The sequence below is a fragment of the Talpa europaea genome (assembly GCF_964194135.1).
Source record: "Talpa europaea genome assembly, chromosome: 7".
In the NCBI taxonomy this organism is placed as follows: domain Eukaryota; kingdom Metazoa; phylum Chordata; class Mammalia; order Eulipotyphla; family Talpidae; genus Talpa; species Talpa europaea.
This window is the reverse complement of record NC_140074.1, coordinates 95,549,699-95,572,930: the sequence shown is the minus strand read 5'-3', so window position 1 is coordinate 95,572,930 and position 23,232 is coordinate 95,549,699.

Genomic DNA, 23,232 nt, shown 5'->3' with positions numbered 1-23,232 from the left:
GGTAGTGGGGAAGGTAGTTATAAATACCAGCTACAATCACACAACCAACTGCAGGTATAAGGACTGTAGTTGTTATGATCCCTTCTTATTTTGTTATGACTGTCTCTCTGTGGTTATCAAATTCTTTGTTTTCTTCTCTCTCTATTCCCCTTATAATCTAACACAGATATATTAATGACAGTTAACTTTACATCATCTTATTTAAGCTATAAGATATTAAGAAGAGTGAACATCATCCAAGGACTTTGCATCCTCTTCTGTAGAAAGGGTAAGCACATTTTTGGTTTACACATACAGTTACGTGACATCAGGTATAACTGTTATTGTCTTTATTTGGAAATAAATGTGTATGGTATCAAGAGGTATAAATGAGTATGACAAGAGTTGGACCGCGTTGGTCAGTTTTATGTCAGTCTGGCACACTAGGTTATGCAGTTACTCAATCACATGCTGCTCTAGCCATTGTTGTGGAGCTATTTTGTAGTATGATTGACATTGAAAATCGATTGACTTTAAGTAAAGATTATTCTCAATAATATGAGTAGGTTTTGCCCAATAATTTGAATGCCTATGTAGTAAACAAAGGCTTCCCTCAGGAAGAAGAAATAGTGCCAGATGGAAATTTGCATCTACTCAAAAGAATAAAGCACACCAGAAACAGCAGATATCTGGGTAGACGCAAAAACATTTCTCCTCGTTTTTTACTTTCCTCAAAAGAAAACTGACCAGGTCTCCCTGGTGGTGCAAGGGGTTAAACATAGCACTGTGAAGCTATCCGCAGCCTCAGCAGCACATGTTCAATCCCCTGCGAGGGAGCTGACCCACATGGCGCAGCAGACCTCTCCTGTCTCATTCTCTGCTCCCCTCAGCAGTATATTTCAGTAGAGCTGTCTGTTCTGTTCCCCACTCTGTCTCTGGTGAATCCTCTTACTCCCTGCACCTCTGGCCTGTACCCCAGTTCTTATATGCACAAATAAAAAATCTTAAAAAAAAAAAAAAAGAAAACTGGCCATGTAAAGCAAAAGTAATAATATATTTTGGGGTTTGTTCCATACATGGGAGTAATTTATAATATACACAGAAGCACACGATGCCATGAGCACACAACATGGGGTGACCTGAAGTGTACTGTGATGGGGCTCCTACATCACAGGTGAAGTATCACAAAGTCATCCAAAGGTAGACTGTGATAAAATGACGAATAACAGGCCTGAGCTGCCTGCTGTCCAAAGTTGGAAGAAATGTTGTTTGATATTATTTCATCTTGCTCTGTAGTTGGTATAGTAGGAAGGCAACCTTGGACACTGTTGCCACCTTGTGGCCAAAGAAAGGAAGACCAAAATGCAAGGTTTTGAATCATAAATGTGTATATAGCATTTAAAGCCAGGAAACTAGATGAGCTCACAATGCAAGTGAGTGTATGTGGAAAACAGAAGTGGTCCAGGGCCTGAGCCTTGGGGCATCACAGTGATATAAGCGTGTGGATCAGGGAGCTTCAGCAGTGAAGTCAGAAGAAGACCCATTAGTGAAGAGAATCAGGAGACTATGGTATCCTGGACACGAAGAGGAAACAGTCTTCAGAGAGAAGGGAGTGGTCAGCTTTGTTAAGTGGGTCTGATGAATCAAGCCGGATGAGGACTGTGAAGGAACCACAGAGTTCAGCAACATAGAGGTGACATAACCACAGCATTTCTGGAGGAATCTGCTATTAGACTCAAGAGAGCCTGGAGAGAGCTTTTGAAAAGTTTGTCTCAAAGAGTAAGAAGGAAATGGATAATAGTTGAAGAAAATAAAGAGTGGATTTCTTTCAAGATGAGGGAAATAATAGCATGTTAGTAGGCTGAGAGGTCTGCTAGAGAGGTTGCAAAAAGACTAGATCTGACAGCTAGGAGATAACTGCTGAAGCAATGTCTTTGAGGAGGCCGGCAGGGTGAGATCTGGTTCCTTCGTAAAGAGAAATTCCCACGTGGAAAATATTCTTTTGAACTTCGGTACTTTGCTTGAGAACACCCAAAGAAGAATCCATCTTGACTCTCCTCACCAAGGACTTTCCTGAGGAGACTCAGGATGGATTCTTCTCACCTACAAAATATAGAATGTTTGCGTCCCCTTCAAATACATGTGCTGAAAGCCTAATCCCACTGTAAGGTATTGGTTACCTTTGGGAGGTCACTGAGGTTAGATTAGGTCATCTGGTTAAGGGCCCTTAAGCCCAGCATGATGGGATCAGTGGAAGAGGAAAGATACTGGCTCTCCCCACCAGGTGAAGACACAGTAAGGAGGTGGCCATATAGAAGCCAGGAGACAGGCTCTCATCAAATACCAGGTCTGCTGCCCTTTTTATCTTTTTCCAGGCTCCAGAATGGTGACGAATCGTTTACTGCTTAAGTCCCCCAGTCTGTGGTATTTTTGTTACACCTGTCCAAAGTAACTAAGACAGTCCATGCCCCACTGATTTAGCTCTCCAGTTTTGCTTTGACCTCCAAAGGTGTAGGTGGGGAGATTTTTCTTGCCTTCTCTTTTCATCTTTTACTTTACTGGTCCATACATCTATGACTTTTTCTTCACTTACAACTTCTTTTTTTTAAGATTTATTTATTTATACATATAAGAACTGGGGTGCAGGCCAGAGGTGTGGGGGGTGAGAGGATTCACCAGAGACAGAGTAAGGAGCAGAAATACACGTTGGGGGGAGCAGCAGACAATTCAGGAGAGGTCTGCTGGGCCATGTGGGTTGCTCCCTGGCAGGCTGGGAATGGAACTCGTGCTGTAGTGGCTGCGGATAGCTTCACAGTGCTGTGCTTTACTCCTTGCACCACAGGAGGCCCACTTACAACTTTCTAATGCCAATTTTCCCTCACAAAATATCTCAAATTATTTTTTCCACTACTGGTTCTATTGCCACTCAAGTGGCCCTTACTGGTCAAGTGGCCCTTATCATCTGAGACCTAAATTCCCATAACAACCAGACAGCAGACTCACCTTCCTCTGGTCCATCCTGTGTAGATTAATCTTTTTAAGCCACCATTTGAATCTTTTTCTGCTCAAAATCATTTGCACCTCACCCAAGAAATTCCAGATTAAGTAGTTTGGAGTTTGGCCTATACACAAAGCCCTTCAAACATGGCTCCAACCTAACTTTTAGGTTTATGTCCCATCATACCCCTCAAGAACCCTTCTGTTATTAACTGACCTGCCTTCCAGCCATCTCCAGACATTTCCTGTGAGCTGCATTGCTGTCACACCTTATCTGCCTGATGGCCAGCGACTTTCCCAGGCATAAGCACGTCCTCATGCCTCACTATAACTATAGGCTTCCAGCATCTGAATGCAGTAATCAACACTTTCAGGGCCTGAATTCATTGCATCAACACTGCAGAGCAAAAAGAGAGACTTTGCATCTTCATATGTAAAACCAAGAACTGGACTGAACAGTGACCCCCACTGAGAGGGAATGAGGGACCTGCCCAAATCAAACAGAGAAGGTGAAAATCATTTTACCCCCTCCCAGTATCTCTATCCCCCACTAGCTTTTGAAGTATGTAGTTTTCCTTCCTACAATGTGCTAAGCATTGTTCTAATCACATGGGATGTAGCAGTGAACGAAAGGGATGGGAGACCAGTTCTCAGGGATCTGGCATTCAAGAGGAGGGAGACATGTCAAACAAAATAAATTGGTAAAATACATGGGCTGTCAGAGGAAAGAAAATGTGGGCGAGAGTGTGTTGCAGTTTTTAAAAGTGTGATGAGTGTGTTATAAGACATATGGGTAAATACAGGAAGGAAGGAGGTGAAGAGAGAAGACACATATCTGGGGTCAAAGTAGTGTGGACAGGTGAGACATTCCGGGAATATTCAGTGAACAGCAAGGAGGTCAGCGTGGCTATCACAGACAGGCCGGACACAGAGGAGGAGGAGATGAAACTGTTACAGGGCAGGGAGAGGGGTACCCTAGAACCCCCAAATCTGCCTGCTCTAAATAGGTTCTGCCATTCGCTGCATCAAGACAAAATATATAAGATGAGACCTTAAATACAATTAGTGAACAATAGAGAAAAGACAAAAAATATCAAGCATCCAAAGTTACCCGTCCCCTCGTGGGTAAAAGTCCACCCAAACAGGATTGGCCCAGAACAAGACCCAAGAGCCTGCCACAAATCTAAAGCACCTTCTGGTGGGGACCCATAGAAAAGGGTCAGAAACATCCGGACAAGTTTGAGGAAAAGAGCAAAATCAAAATCAAGACAAAAACCGCCATTGTCACCTCCCCATGGGTCACTCACCCACATCTGTGTCACCCAGGCCACGACCAAAAGGCAAGTGTAGTTTCTTCACGTGTCTCTCGGCTCCATGCGCCTCCTCCAGGTCTCCTCCTGGCTCTCCATCCTGCTTCCTTCCTTCCTCAGTCTCCTCTCCAGCTTCTCCTCCTCCCTGCTCAGCTCCACCCTCCTTAGGGTGGGGCAGGAAACCTGGAACCTCCCCCTTTCCTGTAACAGGGGACCACCCCGTTACAATACCAGAGACTTTGGAGGCTCGCTGGCGGTCTGTTATAAGGTCTTGAGTGAGGTGGGATGGCACTGGAGGGCTACCTGGTATGACGGTGCTAACAGCATCTCTCTGTGGAGAGCAGGCTACAGGAGGAGAAGCAGGGACTCAGTCAGGAGCTGGACAATAACCAGAAGGAGGCATTGGTGGCTCAGACCTCGAAGGGAGCTCAGAGGGCGTAAGAAGCGATGGACTCTGAATTTCTCTTGAAGATGGGATCGACATGTTTGTTGATGAATTAAACTTGGAGAATGAGTGTTTAAGGGCAACTCAAAGGAGTTGACGGAGCACACAGAGAAGGCCAGAGTTGCCCTTAACTGAAATAAAGAAGTCTGTTGGCGGGGCGTCCATGGGGCACAGTCAAGAGTTCAATTTTAAATAATGAGAACATGTGATGCCTCTAGGCTCCCAGTGGAAATGTTGTGTAAGAAATTGTAAAAATGAGCCTGAAGCACAGGGGAGGTCTAGAGTGAAATTTTACATTTGAGAATTATCTGCTTATAGAGGATAGTTAATACTTTCAAATTGAATGAGGTCATCAAAGGAGCATGTGTGTGTCCTTATTCCTGTGTATACGTTTCTTGAAAGCCAGTACCGGTTGCCTGTGTTTTTGAAGCACTGTATATAACAGGGCATGATAGGTATTAAACAATAAACGTTTAACTACTGCTTGTTAAGCACAGATCTCGACAAATTGAAATGTGCAATACAAACTCATTAGCTGGCAACTTGAGAAGGGGAGGATTATCTTCAACTATGCACAGACACGCAAGAAGCAGTACACTTAGCTAAGCTGGGGACCTAGGAGACTTGTAACTAAAGTTGATTTTCATCAAGTGATTTATTAATGAATTGAAAAATAAACGCTATTTTAAATTGGCACTTACTTGCAAGTCATTGCTCTTCTCCAAGCCTCTGTTTCCCCAAATACAAAAATGAGGGAATGGAACTAATGACTAAGTCCTCCTGTCTAACAGACTTAAATCTTAACCCTGCCTGCAATTGCTTTTTGCTTTTTTTTTTTTTTTTTTTTTTTTAGCAATATGGCTCCCCCAAGTGGTCAATGGGATAAATGCAATTTGCATTTTAGCCGGTAATAATTAGTGAAATGGTTGAATTCATGTGACAATCATTCACCAAAGATCAGACACTGTGGGAAGGAAGCATTTTAGGTGAACTTCTCATTAATCCCAAAGCAAAGCCTGTGAAGCGATTACGTCTTTGTAATCCACATTTTCATAAATGAGGAAATGGAGATGGAGCATTCAAGATAACAACAGTAAGTACGGATCCACGATTCAAACCCAGGCAATCTGAGCAGAGTGTGAGCTCCTGACAACTGCCTGTCGGCATAAGTGGTTGGCCAGGGGTAAGAATGGAGGAGTAGGCAGGGCCAGGAAGGCTCTCCAGGTGTTGGCACTTGATTATAGGGCGGTTCAGGCAGGCTACCTGCTTGTGAAAAGTGACCCTGGTGATGGCTGGGAATACAAGGATCTCTCTTCTGCTTACATCAGGTCAGAAAGGATCTCAGGAGCCAACTAAGGCCCATCAGGGAACTGAAGCTAGTTGTGGCATTGTTGGGTTCGGAGAGCAGGGTCCTTGGGTTCACTCTGGGAAAGGTGTCACCAGAGCTCCCCTTTCAGTGACACACAGTGAGTTTCCCAGGCAAGTTTCTCCACGAGCAGAGACATTAGTTATATTTAAAGGGCAGGTTTATTATAAGAGGGACAGAAGAATAAAGGACACTTGCATAGACACCAGCGGGCAGGAAGAGCTGCCCCAAAAAGGACAGGTTTGCTGAGAGAGGCCTGCAGGGCTTCAGGTGGGCGGCTTTGAGGAGAGCGGCCCCCGCTGAGGGAGGTCAGTGAAGAGAAGTCCTCATATGGTTCAGGTCACAGGCAGGCAGGAAGCTGCTGCCCTGCAGGAGAGAGTTGGTGAAAATAGGCACCTGCATAGTCACAGGTGGGCAGTCGAGCCAGTGCAAAGACTGCACTGATACAGTCTTCTTCTGCTTGGGAGGGGCACTCCTTGTGCTCCTTCCATTAGTTGCTGATTTTGGATAGCTATGCAGAATCGAAAAGGGATGGGAGATCCCACAGTGGGCTCAGTCTCCATAGTTGTACCCTTGGGCCTGTGTTCTAGACACTCCCTACAGCAATCTGATACCTGCTTGGGTCTGGATCTTATGCTTTGTAACCTAAGCTTTGGCTCCTAAAGATCTTGGTTTATCTCTAGCTGGGTCAATAGCTATGCTAATTCTCTACCCCCACTTCCAGCTCTTGGCATTGTGTGAGTCAGGTTTCTGGTCTTGCTGTACCTCCTTTCCAGTTTTTCTATTCTTATCCTCCATCATTCTCATTAAAATGAGGAATAAGAAAAACCTGTTGCCATCACTCTTGACTTGTAGATACTGGTCCCATAGCCAGTACAAGGTAATTAAAAACAAGATTAAAGTTTAAGAAAGAAGGAAGGAAATAAAACACACATTTATTTGTAATATGGCCACTTTAATGGAATAAATTTTAAATGATATATTTCCCTTGTATATAGAAATATTTGAATTCTGGGAATTAATCTTACATTCCTTACATTGGTAAACACCCCCATTTTTTGGTACAATTATTGGTTTCCAGTGTTTTTTTTTTTTTTTTTTAAGTTTGAAGTTTCCCTGAAGCTTTGGAAAATAATCTGGCAGTTTCTCAAATTGTTATAGGGCAACCCCGATATTAAACGGGTTGCCTGGCTGTGGGTCCTCACCCGCACACTTAAAAGGGACTTATGAATACTCCACTACAGACACACACAAAAGGTTAATAAAAGGTTTATTTACAAGGGAAAAGGAAAGAAGGAAAATGTACAACTCAGGAAGAAAATAGGGAAATAAAGTCTTTAATGCGTCTTACCCGATCCGACGACCTGGAAACCCAAAGTCACTCTCCGAGCTGGCCGGACACTGTGAGCTGGTGGAGAGACAAAAGGGCACCCCTCAAGGCCCACCTGTCTGCTTTTATACCAAACCTGGCTGCTTAACACCACCCTCAGGTCCCAGGAATCTTCCCTTTGGTGGTGACAGGATTTGTCTTTCCCAATGTCCTGATGGCTTTGGTCTGGAGTGAGAGTGGAGTCCACAAAGCCTGTATGGGATTAGCTCAGGACATCCTTTCCCCCTAACAGTCTCACTCACTGCCTAAATTCTCTATGCCCAGAACTAAGTCTCTGTGTCCCAGTGTAACAGGGTGGTCCCCAGGAAAGGGGGAGGTTCCAGGTTCCCTGTCCCACCCAAAAGGAGGGTGGAGCTGAGTAGGGAGAGGAGAAGCTGCAGAGGAGACTGAGGAAGGAAGCAGGATGGAGAGCCAGAAGGAGACCTGGAGGAGGCGCATGGAGCCGAGAGACATGTGAAGAAACTGCTCTTGCCTTTTGGTAGTGAACTGGGTGACACAGATGTGGGTGAGACCCGTGGGGAGGTGACAATGGCAGCTTTTATCTTGATTTTGGTTTTGCTCTTTTCCTTCCAGACTTGTCTGGTTGTTTCTGACCCTTTTCTGTGGGTTCCCACTGGAAGATGCTTTGGACTTGTGGCAGGCTTTGGGGTCTCGCTCTGGGCCAATCCCATTTGGATGGAGTTTTACCCACGAGGGGACGGATAACTTTGGGTGCTTCATTTAGAAACTAGATTCTTTGCCTTTCCTGTATTGTTTCCTAATTGTATTAAAGTTCCTTCCCATTAAAGTCTCATATGTTTAGTGTTGATGCAGCAGATGGCAGAACCCATTTAGGGCAGGCAGGTTTGCAGGGTCTGGGCTGTCCCTCTCCCTGCCCTGTAACACCAGCCCTTATCTTTTTTTCTTTATTGTCCTCAATTTGGAATGCCCTGTTGACCTTAGTCCTGGGGTGTTTGATTAGTCCTCTTTGCAATTTGTTGCCCTTATCTCTGGAGTCTTCCTTAACTCTCCTGTGAAGTCCCTGCACTGTTCTTGAGGCAGCCTCATTATCCCTCACTTGCCCTGGTGTTACAGGGCAGGGAGAGGGGCAGCCCAAACCCCACAAACCTGCCTATTCTATATAGGGTTCTTCCATCTGCCACATCAACACAAAACATAGGAGACTTTAATGGGAAGGAACTTTAATACAACTAGGAAACAATACAGGAAAGGCAAAGAATCTAGGTTCTAAATCAAGCACCCAAAGTTACCCGGCCCCTCGTGGGTAAAACTCCATCCAAATGGGATTGGCCCAGAGCAAGGCCCCAAAGTCTGCCGCAGGTCTAAAGCATCTTCCAGTGGGGACCCACAAAAAAAGGGTCAGAAACAACCAGACAAGGGTCTCCCCGGTGGCGCAGCAGTTGAACTCTGGGTTGCAAAGCTGCCCACAGCCTCTGCAGCACCAGTTTGATCCCCGGCTGCTCCCCAGCCACTGGAGGAGGGTCCCACATGGCGCACAGACCTCTCCTGTCTCGCCCGCTGCTCCCCTCAGCAGTGTACTTCGGTCCTTCTGCCTGCTCTGCTCCCCGCTCTGGCTCTAGTGAATTCTCTCACCCTCCCGCGCTTCTGACTGTACCCAGTGCTTGTATAAATAAATAAATAAAATAAATAAATCTTTAAAAAAAAAAAAAGAAAAGAAACAAGCAGACAAGCCCAGAAGGAAAAGAGCAAAATCAAGATAAAAGCTGCCCTTGTCTCCTCCCCACAGGTCTCACCCACATCTGTGTCACCCAGTCCACAACCAAAAGGCAAGCACAGTTTCTTCACATGTCTCTCCATTCCATGTGCCTCCTCCAGGTCTCCTTCTGTCTCTCCATCCTGCTTCCTTCCTCAGTCTCCTCTGCAGCTTCTTCTCTCCCTGCTCAGCTCCACCCTCCCTTGGGTGGGGCAGGGAACCTGGAACCTTCCCCTTTCCTGGGGACCACCCTGTTACACTAGGATTCGATACCAAACAGAAACAGAAATATTGTACTTTTGGATATCAGGGGAAACCTATATTCCCCAACCCCTAAATTCTCTTCATCTATTTCCATTTGATAAGGAAAATCAAGAGGTGGGATTCTCTAGGACACTCTAGTTAACATTCCTTTTATTGTTTGGAAGTCCTAACATTCATCACAGTCAAATGAATTTTTTCCTCTTTGGGAAAAAAAGGAAGTAACATGATTATAATTTAATGTTTTCAAATGAATACAAGATGTGGCTATCTTTTTCAGAAATCCTGAGGAATTCTTTGGCCAGAATGTGTACTGGCTGGCTATTTTTGTTCAAACACACAGGAGCATCGATTGTGCCTTCTTGAATTCCCCTCAAATGATAGCAAGGAATGATGTTAAATGCTACAAATGGAAATCATTTCTGCTTCTGGAGAGATTGAAAAGGGCTTCTATTTCTCATTTTTTCAAACAGTTTGGATGTGAGCAAAACCTTTTGTATCGTCACCAATCTCAAAGGTTGTTGGAAGTCCAAATTTGCTCAGATATACTAAGAAAAATAATCTCATGAGAAAAGAATAAAAAAATTTTGTAATATATTAATTATGTCCAACATTAAATCAAATTTTAACTGGAAATATATATAAATATTTTTATTGATTACATGTCACTTGGTTCTAAAGTTTCTGCATGTCATATAGCTAACACATAACAGCCCTGAGACAGAAAAACACTGCAAATAACCTAAAAAAAGATAGGCTTTTTTTTTTTAAAGATAGGTAGGTTATAGAAATCCTGGCCTACACATAGCTTTGCTTTCTTTCTTGCCTTTCTGTGCCCTGAATATGTCTCCTCTCTTGGACATAAGATTCTCTAGGGTCACATTTAAGTGCCAAAAACATGTAGTGCACGCCAACTTGTGTGCTTCTAGTGACCAAACTTTGGTAGATTATTTTAATCCAATGTTTTGCTCTATTATTAATTTCTAGTAAATGATGTATTTGCTTTGTAGGCATGAATTTCTAGAAATACGTGGAAAACCAGAGAAACTGGCCTCTAATCCATATGGTATAATCCATTTGGTGAATTGCTTTCATGATAGCCCACCATTTATCTAGAATATAATCTTCACATATTGGAGCTTTTCAGACTGGACCAAAATCAGCCTGCTAGGCTCAATTAGAGAAACGTGGAATGGTGTTGCATTGACAATTGTGACCCCTGGCCTGGGACTGCTGAAACAAGAGCATGGTGTGGACAGTGGTCACTGTGAGAGTTGGGACGTGCATGTGCTCTTTTATGGCTGGTATAAATACCTTAAAAACTACTGCAAAAAATGAGGTAACTCATGATGCCATAAAGAGGGACCACAGTCCAGAGCGGGAACTCTGGAATCCCACAGGCTGGGTTCAAGTCTTGGTTGAGCCTCTACTAACCTGTGTGACCTAAGGAAGTTCCAATATTTAAATGTTGTTTTATGAAATGTATGTAAAGGAGGTGAGAGGACACACCCACGGGGAAGGGAGATGGTGCAGGTCCAGTCCTGGGGCACCGCAGGCCACCAGGTGACAGCACGGCCACAGCCCACCCTGGGAAACCTGGTGATGAGGGCGCCTGAGTGGCCATGGAGAGGGCGGTGGTGCAGAGATATTGGGCAGGATGGTGGTGGGAGGGGTAGGGGGTTGCTGAAAAGAATGGGGGAGTGCTTGAGGGGAGTGGGGAGGTGTTCCCTCACTTTCTGCAGGCTCAGTCCTTAGGGACCGGTGATGGGGGAGGGGAGCGGAGCACAAGGGACCCCTAAGCAACCCAGACGCGGAATGCTAAACCCCGTCCAGGGGGGGAGAGCTCTGGCAGATGGGATCTCTGGGGTCCCAGGAGCCCCCACAGAGTGACCCATCTGATGCCCACACCTGATCTGCTGCGAAGGTTGGAGAAGAGACAGGACGTTGGGGTCTTGCCCTTTGCTGGAGGACGTGGCCGCCGGCTCGCGTCAGCCCCCTGCCCTCCTCTGTGACGTTCCAAGTGTTAGGGGAAATGATGTCCTGAGCTAATCCCATACAGGCTTTGTGGACCCCACCCCCACTCTAGACCAAAGCCATCAAGACTTTGGGAAAGACAAATCCCGTCACCACCAAAGGGAGGGTGGCTGGGACCTGAGGGTGGAGTTGGGCAGCCAGGTTGGGTATAAAAACCAAACACGTGGGCCTTGGGGTCTCCCTCGCTCCCTCGCTCGCTCTGTCGCTCGCCTCCTGGCTTCACGGCTCCTGGCTCGCAGAGCGCCATTTGGGATTCCAGATCGGCGGATCGGGTAGGACGCATTTAAAACTTTGTCTCCCGCTTTTCTCCCAGAGCTGTACATTTCCTCATTTCCCCTTCCCTTGTAAATAAACCTTTTATTAACCTTTCACATGTGCCTGCAGTGGAGCATTGATAAGTCCTGTTAAGCGCGTGGGTGAGGACCCACAGTCAGGCACCCCGTTTTGTGTCGGGGCTGCCCTGTAACACAAGGACCGTCACAATCCCCGAGGCGGCCAGTGCGTGTTAGATCCGCAGAGCTGTGGGAAGCCCAGGGCCAGCTCTCCCCGCTTCCCGCTCAGTTCCGTGATCGCTGGCGCACTTACCACTCGCAATGGGCCACTTACTCAGCAAATATCGGTGTCTCCGCCACCGACTGCACCGACTGTACCGCCCCAGGCCCCTGCTTGGCAGGCGCCCGCCTGGACAACCTCATGTCCACCCCGCTGGGCCTGGCCGGGTGCCCCCAGCCGCTCCGGCCCCTGCCAGCCCGCAGGCTCCCAGGAGCTTCCACCCGCAGCGCTCGCCCTCACCACTTGGCGTCAACATCGCGCCCCCAAGGCGATACACCATCACACCTGCCGTGTGCTCCGGTCTGGGGAGTCTCTCCACCCCCCATCATGGGGGAACCCTCCCCAGAAACCTGTGCTGTCGGCTCGCAATTCCATGATGTTTGGGCACTGCAGAGCCAGAAATAAACCCGCAATTCAAGGCAAACGTCATCTCTCCTCTTTACCACTCAAACAAGACCCTGAGCAGAAGAGAGCAGACTCCTCCAGTCACCTCTGCCCAAGTCCTGCCCGGGAGGATACGGAGGTGAAGGCGGAAGAACCACCTAACATGGCAGAGGAGGAGGACGTTTCCACACCACCAGAAGAACGGTCCAGTGAGGCCTCCGCGATGCCTGCCACCAGCTCCCCCGGAGACCTCGCTGGGGAGGATGTGCCTCCCCAGAGGCCTGAGGAGGGGGCAGCCACATCCTGTAGCCCAACCCCAGGTGGCTTCCTGTCACCAGAAGAGTTGGCTGAAGACCATCCACCTAGCTCTCCAGTCACACCAACATCTCGTGACATAAAGGGCAAAAAGTCATCAAGCCAGTCGAGTTCCACTCCACCAGACTCTGGCTGCTCTAGGGCCTGCAAACACAAAAGGCCCATGCCACTGCCCATGCCAAGGCTTGTGTGGGAGAGAGGTGAGCTGCCCCCACCCTCTAAGCTCCCCTGTCTTGCTGTGGACACACAGGAGAGCACTGAAATCTCAGAGGGTGAAACCACGCTCACTCCAGACCCCAGTGCCCCTCAACCTACCTCCTTCTTCTGCCTAAATGTCTCCTTCCAACCCACTATTCATGTCCCCAATACTTCTGTCCTGCCTGACATATATGTTAGGCCACAGATTGTGCCTGCTTTTCCATGGCAGACAGCAAGTATTGAGAAAGGAGGAGGCACAATCTTTCATTCACCTCCTGAGGCTTTTGATAGTTATATTCCAAACAGTTGTCATCCAGTGTGGAAGAGCCCTCTGATTAATACAGACTCCATCGCAGTGACGACATCATGTATTTCAGACATCCCCGTACCCCAGAGCCCCCCAACTTCTCTCCAGGCCCCTGTCTGTGAAAACCAATCCCCAACCCCTATGTCTGTAGATTCTCCCCTTCCCATTGCCCTCCCTTCCCCTGCCCCAGCCCCTCCTACCCGGTCCCTGACCTCGGCTGTCCAGCCCACCACGCCTCTGGCTGCCCCTCCCTCCATTAGAGCCCAGCGACCTGCTGTTCCATCTGCACAAGCTGGGTTAGGTGACAACGTCACCGACATGGACACAGCTTCCCCTTCGCTGGCGGTTATATTCAGGTCTGACGCACAGTCAGGTGGGCTGGGGGCCCCCATATATTTGAATCATCCAATTACCCCCCACACCTCCTGTAGAAAGCATGTCAATTGTAAACATCACATACATCCCTATCGGATACCAGCTTTTCACAGACGCAGACTGCGCCAAGCGGACGCTGGTAGATCATGATGTCATGAAACATATATTCCTGTCGGACACCAGCTGTCCGAGGATGAGTGAAAGTAAATAGTTTTGTTTTGATAATGAATTTGCAGTGAAGAAAATATTTTGGTGAAAGTACGACGTAAATGTTTATGTACATATTGTTGGATGTAAATATGTATATTGTATATTGTTGGATGTAAATATGTTATTGAAGTATGTTGAGAAAAAGAAATGATGTAACCTAGCTCTGGGAGAGTACGTAAACTGAGCGGTCGCAAAGTGCTGGGCTTGGAGGTGAGCTCAAGGTCAGCCCGTTCTACTGCGCCACTAGCCACTAAGAGAGGCCTCGCCCCTTCGAGATCCACCGGAGAAGACCCGCAACATCGATCCCGGGCTGCGGCCGCCGGGCGTCCCTGCGGAGCCGAGACGGGATTCGAGCCGCCGAGTTCAAGAGACTGAGCGCGAGCTGCCGAGCCACGGACGACTCTTCCCCGGCCACTAAAGAGACTTTGCAGTAAGCGATCTCTCGAGGGACGCAGCGACAGGGTAGCGCTAGGCATGGTGTTTGATTGTGTGCGGCTTGTGTGAATAAAGCATATTGAAAGGCACCGTTTATGGTCAGAGCTTCATTGGCGACACCTACCCTGAGGAAGCCCACCAAGGTGGTCTGCTTCCCGCTGGTGACACCTCCCCTCCCAAATCTGGGACACCCCGTGACAAACAGAAGAAGCCCCTGTACCCCAGGCTCCTGTTTACTCCAGCCCACCCCCCACAGGGTCTACAGCCACTCACAGTTTAGCAGGCAGCGCCTCAGCGCCTGCCATTGAAACCAATATTGAAAATATGGACATTATTGTGTTGGGCAACACCACACTGATAAAGACATGGGAGTCGGGAGTCGTGGAGCTGGCTACACAAGGCAGGGTGCTGCTGAAGAGCAAGATCCTGGCCTTTTTATTGATTGGGTTGGGTTGTAAGGGGGAGGAGAAAAAGGAACAGGGAAGGAGATTAAAGAAAGGGGAAGAATGTAGAAGATGAGGGATTGTGAGTCTGCCCTCCAGGCACTTCTCATCTGCTTGACGACTCGGTATTGTCATTGAGATCACACCCTAATCTCCAGCCATGGTTTCAATCTTATCAACAAGGTGTTCCACTGATCAGCTTCTGGGGTCCCTTGTCATACATCGGTCCTCGGCACCCCCAGGCGTTCCAGGTCATATCTCGTGATGTATAAGTTAGGAGTAGGTGTTTTGCATTAGTCCTCAGCCCCCCAGGTGTTCCCGGTCATGCCTCGTGATGCATAGCCTTCCCAGCGTGATCCAGCTTTGTGCTCTTGTTTGATTTGAAGGGCACCTTGAAGGGCTGGGCTCTGTATCTAACTGACCGGGCTATCTTGACCTTGCTTCGAACTATAAGTGACAAAATGGTGGCCAACAATCTGCTTAGGAGAGCAGACCCACAGACACCACTCCTCAGGACCAAGCAGTCACCTGTTACCCTCCCCCTGCCTTTGAGAGCCATATCCCACATTGCACAGTGCCTCTACCCGGTGACAACATGGCCTCAAGACATGTCTCTACCAGTTTACCTACAAAATCGGACAGAAAACTGACTGTGACTTCCAACCTCTCAGGCCCAGTAGCCCTTACTCTGCCTAAGTTGGGGATCAAAGATTTGAATGGGTGCGTCAGCTCTTCTCAACTGGGAAAGCTAGTAGTAGCCCCACCAAATGTTATGGGCCACCATAGAGGAAGAAAAAGGAAGGCATCCAGCCCGCCTCCCTCTCCTGCTTGTATTGATCAGGATCCATCTAACTCGAGTACAACAACTGTGGCAGGACAGCACAGAGATATGTCTGCATTTGCACACACTTATGGATCCACTGTAAATCCAAGCACCCAGAGGTGACGACCTATGATGCAAAACAGAAGTAACAAGACAGGAAATGACAACCCCGGTCCCATAGCTGGAAAAAACATCACCACAGACATGTCTGCTGCTACTTGCACGAACGTCCCCCACACATGGACCCCATCTTTCCAATACTCTGTTGGGGACAACAGTACTCCCACAATTGCAGGAACTGGTTTTCCTAATTTCCATCAGTGGGGCCCATCTGGAGCAAACACAGCTAGTACAACTGGAGGAAATAACACCTCAGCTGTCATGGGGGGCCCCTATGTCACCGCCTGTCATCAGAATACTGGGTACCCACCTGCCCAAGCCACAGGTAACACTGTGGGGGATAGCGCCACATCTGCTGCGGCTGGAATGCTTTTGGCTCACCATTCGTGCAAAGCACCTGGGACCCTGCAGGTCAAGGGGCAAGTGGTGGGACAGGGTGGCGTGCCAGGGGATTTTAGGAAAAATCCTCTCAAAACACTTGGACCATTTGTGACGATGGAGAGGCCACCAGTGTTTGGAGATACCTGCTCAGAGCAACTCTGCCGATGTGTCAAACATCTCTTACTTGCCTGACCCGAGCTATGGACCTTTTCTTTCTAGTCTTGAAACTGGCATCTCTATTTATAGATGCTTCCTTTCCTCCCGCCTACTTCTTCCCTTGTCAATGTATATATCGATATATACAAATATATATTAAAACTTGTTTTTATTAATCTGCCTCTACTCATATGTCTTAACACTGCAATTCAGCTATGGAGGGACATGGGACATATATGAGTGGTGGCATGTTGAACCAGACTCAACTATGCAAAATGTCTTGTGCTCCAGTGACTGGGATGTAGAACTAGCCACACTCTATGGCTGAATTGCTGGGTTCTGAGATCTCTGTGCTTTGCAGGAAAGGGATGCCAGCCCAGGAGGAAGCGAGAGCCATAGAAGGGAGAGAATGGCAGGCTCATCCTTGCCCCTTCCCTCTGGGTTTCCGTTTCCTCTCCTGCCACTCTCATAGCACTGGTGGCTAGATGATCCCTAATGTGTGGCAGGAAGCCACTTTGTGATTTTAGTTTTTAAAAAACGTGTAATGTCTTTTTTGAGTCTTTAAATCTTAGGCCATCCTCACACATTGGCCACCCAGCCACAGAGGAAGGGTTTGGCATCAAGTTTCTTCTATCTGGGGGAACAAAGAAGAAAGAGGTCATGCCTGCTTTATTACTGGAAATTTAAGGTAACTTAGAATTTATCATTTAGCTCAAAAATATCAGAAAACATCCTCTTTAATAACCTAGTCCTAGTCTAAACCACTAAACCATCAAATCACAAGAGTTACAATTGGACCAAGTGCAGGCTGACCTTAGAGTTCTATTGGGTCCCACTAGACTGACCAGAGGTTGTACCAGTTCTATCTCCTGCTGGCTTGAGATCAGGGGCCAAATTAAAACCTGTGAAAGTCCATCCTCTATGGGAAGAGGAGGGTGAACAGCAGGTGGAGGATTATTCAAGTCCATCCACCCTTCTCTGTTAGTGAGCTAACTTAACTAAGGACGGGTAGCTTTTGGGTGCTTGATTTAGAAACTATATTCTTTGTCTTTCCTGTATTGTTTACTCATTGTATTAACATTCCTTTTCATTAAAGTCTCATATGTTCTGTGTTGATGCAGCGGATGGCAGAAACTATTTAGAACAGGCAGCTTTGCGGAGTCTGGGGTGCCCCTCTCCCTGCCCTGTAACAGTAGGATCACACAACAGACCAGCACTCGGTCACAAAGAGAAATGAAGTACTTATCCGTGCTGCTTGAATAGACATGGATAAACAGCGAAAACAGGCAAAATAAAAGTCTACATGCTATGTGATTCCATTCTGAAATTCAAGAGTAGGGAATCTGCCCAGGGACATAAAGTTAATTAGTACTTGAGTCATAGCTCAGCGGTATTGTTTTTTGGTTTTTTTTTTTGAGGTGATGAAAATGTTGTGAAATCGACTGGTGAACTTACACATATTAGTGGATATTAAAGACCACTGAAAGTACACTTCACAAGGCTGTACTGCATGGTCTATGAATTATGGCTTAATAGAGCTAGCTTTAAAAATGTGTAAACGGGGGCCTCCCCGGGGGCGCAGCAGTTGAGCGCTGGGTTGCGAAGCTGCCTGCAGCCTCTGCAGCGCCAGTTCGATCCCTGGCTGCCTGGTGAGGGTCCCACATGGCGTGCAGAGCTCTCTTGCCGCCCACGGCTCCCCTCAGCAGTGTATTTCGTCAGCCTGCCTGTTCTGTTCCCCACTCTGGCTCTGGTGAATTCTCTCACCCTCCTGCGCTTCTGACTGTACCCAGTGCTTGTACAAATAAATAAATAAATCTTTAAAAAAAAAAAAAAAGACTGGCTTAAAAAAAAAAACAAAAACCTAGCTTTTATTTTTACATGTGTCCACTACATTATAATTAGGTAATAACTAATCAATTATCCAAATGAAAGTGAGGGGTAAATAATAATTAGCTAGGAAATTACATGCTCAGATAAAATTTGGTGTTTGTATTCCTAAGAGGATGATAAGAATAAATACTTGGTGTGTGGGGTAGGAGATTTTTATTTCAATCTTTATACTGTTCAATTCTAGAACTTTTACTTAATCCTTTTCATTTCTTCTTAAGACTTCATAATCTCTAGCTCATATTTTCAAACTTCCTATTTCTCTGAACATATTAAACATTTTGTATCAGGTATCTGATCATTCAAATAACTCTCGCTGCTTATTGTCTCTACCGATTGTCACTTATAGTATCTTGTTTAAGTGTTTGTGATTTTTGGCTGTGAGTTATTAATTTTCCTTTCCCTACTTGTAATTCTTTGAGGCCTGAGTTGAAGTTCCTCCAAAGATGATTTTGATTTGCTTCTGCCTGGGGACACTACTAACAGGTTCAGTGAAGTTCTCTGAGGTTTTGGGAACACAGCAGCAGAATGAATTCAGACTGCAGAGCTACATGGAAGTTGACTTGAGGGTTATCAATTCTAGGAGTTTAAAAAAAAACTTTTGCTCCACCTAGAGCCATGATAAGGGCAAATCTGTTTCAATGCCATCTCCAAGAGATTGGCAGATTCACTTTCTTTTGTTATACTTTATATCTCAAATCTCTAGTATTTATGAGATAAAGTTCCCCACCAGCATAATATACTTCCTCTGTGATTGTGACTTTTCCTGCATTTTCAGACTCCACTCTCCACCTGACCCTCTCAGGCTGCTCACTGGCTCTGCGACAGTGTGAGCCTATTGCCTCAGCTTGACAATGAAGTATCCATGTGTTGAGGATTAGATAAAACTATACATCTAAACATATGGCAGTTTTGTCTTTATCTTGCAATTCCTGGGGAGCAGTTGAATAATTTTAAACAAAATGATGTAAGTGGGTTCATCCTTTAGAAAGACTAAGGGAATAGGTTGAAGGGGAACAAAACAATGGGTGAGGAAGATTAGTGAGAAGGCAGAAATACAAAAGGGAAAATGAGTGCATAAAGGCAATGGGACTGGAGAGGAAAAAAAAAACTAAGGATATAATCAAAAGGATTTGGCTCCTAGTTGGAAGCAGAGGTGAAGAGAAAGGAAGGATTAAGAAAGGAAAATCCAATGCTTCAAGAACAAAAACTGATCCTAAGAAGTTCTTATACTTTTTCTGCCCTCAGTAGAAGGAATTCTCTGAAAATACATTTATCTTCTAGAAGCTGGCAAAAATGGGTTGAGATCCAGTCTTATGAACAAAAAAATTAAGTTATGAAATACCATCTGGATCACAAGTGAGCAGGGATAATGATGTAATGTCACTTTTAATCATATACTAATGCCATTTTCTTGAGGATGAAAATAATTTCAGTGCATGGAGTGGAATATACAGGCTATGAAGCAGGCAGGTATCATGTACACGTAACAAACCTTTACTTAAAAAAAATCTAGTTTTTTTTTTTTAAGATTTATTTATTTATGCATACAAGAATTGGGGCTAGAGGTGTGGGAGGTGATTCACCAGACAGACTGGGGAACAGAACAGGTGCATCTACTGAGATACACTGCTGAGGGGAGCAGCTGGCAAGACAGGAGAGGTCTGCTGTGCCATGTGGGTAGCTCTCTGCCGGAGATCGAACTCCTGCTGCAGTGGCCGCAGATTGCTTCATAGTGCTGAGACTTAACTCCTTGTACCACCAGGGAGGCCCCGAAACTGATGTTTTATCTACTAATCATCAATCTCCAACTTTAATTAAATTCCTTTTTCACTATAAAAAGCGCCCACTTACGGCTTTGCTGGTTGATTCTAAGGGTAACCACATTTTACACAACTGCCACTGTGTGGGCCACTAAGCCTGACTGACCCCTAATACATGTCCTTCAGCTCATTTTCATGACAACAGATCAAGCCTTGGTAAGGCTGATGAAGGAAGTATCCCCAACTATATAGTTCACTCTTAATACTTCTCAACTCCACACTTCTTTGACTGCATTTTTACTAACATGTCTTTTTTTTTTTAAAGATTTATACAAGGACTGGGATACAGAGGCACGGGAGGGAGAGAGAATTCACCAGAGACAGAACAGGGAGCAAAACAGGCACTCTGACCGAAGACACTGCTGAGGGGAGCAGCGTGCGGCGCCATGTAGGAATATCCCTGCTTGGCCGGGAATTGAACCCACACTGCAGAGGTTTCAGACAGCCCACAGCACAGCACTCAACTGACTGCGCCACCCGGGAGGCCCTTTTACTAACAGGTCTTAAGGTGTTATGGTCTTGGCTTTGAGTCTTACCTCTCCTACCATTTTCTGAGCCCAAACCACTTCCCCAAACCTTTTTGTCTCATATCTAAAAGGGGATACTTTTAAATCCTGCTGATCAGGCAGTTCTCGATTGGTTTAATATTTCATTTCTGGGAGAGTCAAAACTAATTGTCTCAGTTTGGTGACATAGGGCTTAGCATTAATGACTCCATTTTGGGCCTGCTGTATCTTTCTTTTCTTTTCTTTCTTTTTTTTTTTTTTAAGATTTCTTTATTCACACAAGCACTGGGTACAGTCAGAAGCACAGGCGGGAGGGTGAGAGAATTCACCAGAGCCAGAGCAGGGAACAGAACAGGTAGACGACGAAGTACACTGCTGAGGGGAGCAGCGGGCAGCAGGAGAGGTCTGCGCGCCATGTGGGACCCTCACCTGGTGGCCGGGGATCGAACCGGCGCTGCAGAGGCTGCTGGCAGCTTCGCAACCCAGCACTCAACCATTGTGCCACCAGGGAGGCCCTGTTGTATCGTTCTTAACACTTATAACAGCCTTATCACCAAGATGTTATAATAGTTTAATGTACATCAAACACTTTAGGGCAAGGGTGCATTCTGAGGTTTCCTGGAATAATCTGAGTAAAACAAGTAGTAAAATATATGACTGACTTCAACATCTGCTGTTTAATACCAGAATCAACTGTACACCTATCCTGTTGATGACAGATTTAGGAGCTGTATCTATAGCAAAATCAAAATTAGAAACTTCTCCTTTCATAAAGTTTACACTATGAATGACAAACAATAAACAAACCAACAAGTTGTAAATCCATATAGTGATGACAATACAATGCAATGACATTCTAACTGGGGCAGAGGCAACGTTAAATAGTTAAGTCACAGAAAGCCTCTCTGAAAGGATGACATTTAAACCAGACAAGAATGCTCTGGGCAGAAAGAACAGCAGGTGCAATGGCCCTGAGGTCTTAATAAACTTGCCATGTTGGGGTTAAAAAAGAAATAACAGAAATAACAGTGCTCCATTCAGCTGGAGCACTGTCTCATGAGGAACCAGGAAAATAAACCAGAGATACTGCGCAGTGGCAGGCAGGCAGATTATAAATCTTCCTATATCAATATAGTTACATTACATTAATATATAAAAATAATTATATTAATACAATTTATAAGTGGTACAGACAAGCGTGGTTGCAGTGAAAATGGAGAGACAAAACTGTGATATGCTTTTTGGGAAAAAAAATAAAGGCTATGGTCGAGAGCAAATGAGATTAACAAACAACTCCCACAAGCGTAGAGTGCAGAGGCTACCTGTCTCTCATGATTGTCTTGTAGAATTGGTGCTCAGCTAGGACCCGGTAACTCCATGGGGTATCCTTTCCCCTAGCATCTAGGGCTTTGCTGGAGAGGCTGGGATATCTACAGACGCACTCAGCCCGAGAGAATGTCTGATCATTACCACATCTGCATCTGTTATGGTATCTCCTGCATGTCAGATCAGGTTAAAAGCAGGCAGAGGAAAGGAAAGTCTCAATAAGTACCTAAGCAATGAGTGAGGACTTGATCAATGACCAAGAGGTTGTAAGATGCAAGATCAGTGCTGGATCTTCCAAGTTTTCTCCTAGAGTGGATGGAGGGCAAGAAGTACTTCAGAGCAGTAATGACTCCTGATTAAACTTTGTTTTAAAAATCAAATTAAAATACATGAAGGTTTGTACTACATATATTAATACAATTTATAAGTTGCAAGTTTTTCGTTAAAACCCTGTCTTTCATCCTCAGTCTTCATTACCTCTAGTCAAACTTTTATGGGAGATTTAGGTGTCAATTTACTAATGATGAAAATTATGTCAACATTCTATATTTCCTTTCAAAGAAATAGTCTACTAAGTTAGTGAAATAAAATTACAAATGACCTACTGTGCGTGTGTGTATACACATATGTACATATATATATATATATATATATATATATATAGTGTATATAGTTTCTAGGCTTCTGTGGGGTTTTGTTCATTTCTGTTGTCTTTGCCTATCAATAAACTGCCTAGGTTTGACCTCTGGTCTCTGACCGACCTCTTTCTGCTTCTCAGGTAGCAATGAACAATCACAACCTGAATTGACATCTACTGCTCACCTCGCAGCCCCAGTACCTGGTTCAGAAAGCATGGCTGGCAGCTACAATAGGCCAAAGTAAACTAGATTCCTAGAAGTTGTATCTCCTCACCATAACACAAGTTGAAGAATAGGAACCCCTTCCTTTAAACATTAGGTGCATCACACCTACTCAAACAGAAAGTAAAGCTGATGCATCACAGATTTATCTGTGGTTTGAAGAGTAACAGAGAGATATAACAACCACGAGAAGAAAAAGAGGCCATGAACACTTCAAGAAGGAAATGCTTCCCCAATGTGAAATGCACAGATAATTTAATGGAATTTACTTGGTTTTCCCCTCTTAAGGGTCTGACTTCAGAAAATCAAATTACAAAGTCATCAGCACATCCTAGATTTATTACAACTGACCTGCAGGCAAAAGGATAGAACTATTACATAAACACTTCGATTCCATGTATATATCTTAAATAGAGGAGGAATTCAAACAAGAATACAGGATAAAATATTCCAAAGCTCCAAGAAGCAGTAATGTTACTGAGCTCCATTTTTACAGACAAATAAGGCAATATCCCTGCACATTAGCTTTTTGATATTTTTTATACATTTTTTTTCCTATGGTACAAGAGAAAAATAACCAGAGCTCACAATGTACAGTTCTTACACTATTTTCACAGTTTGTGAACACTATACAC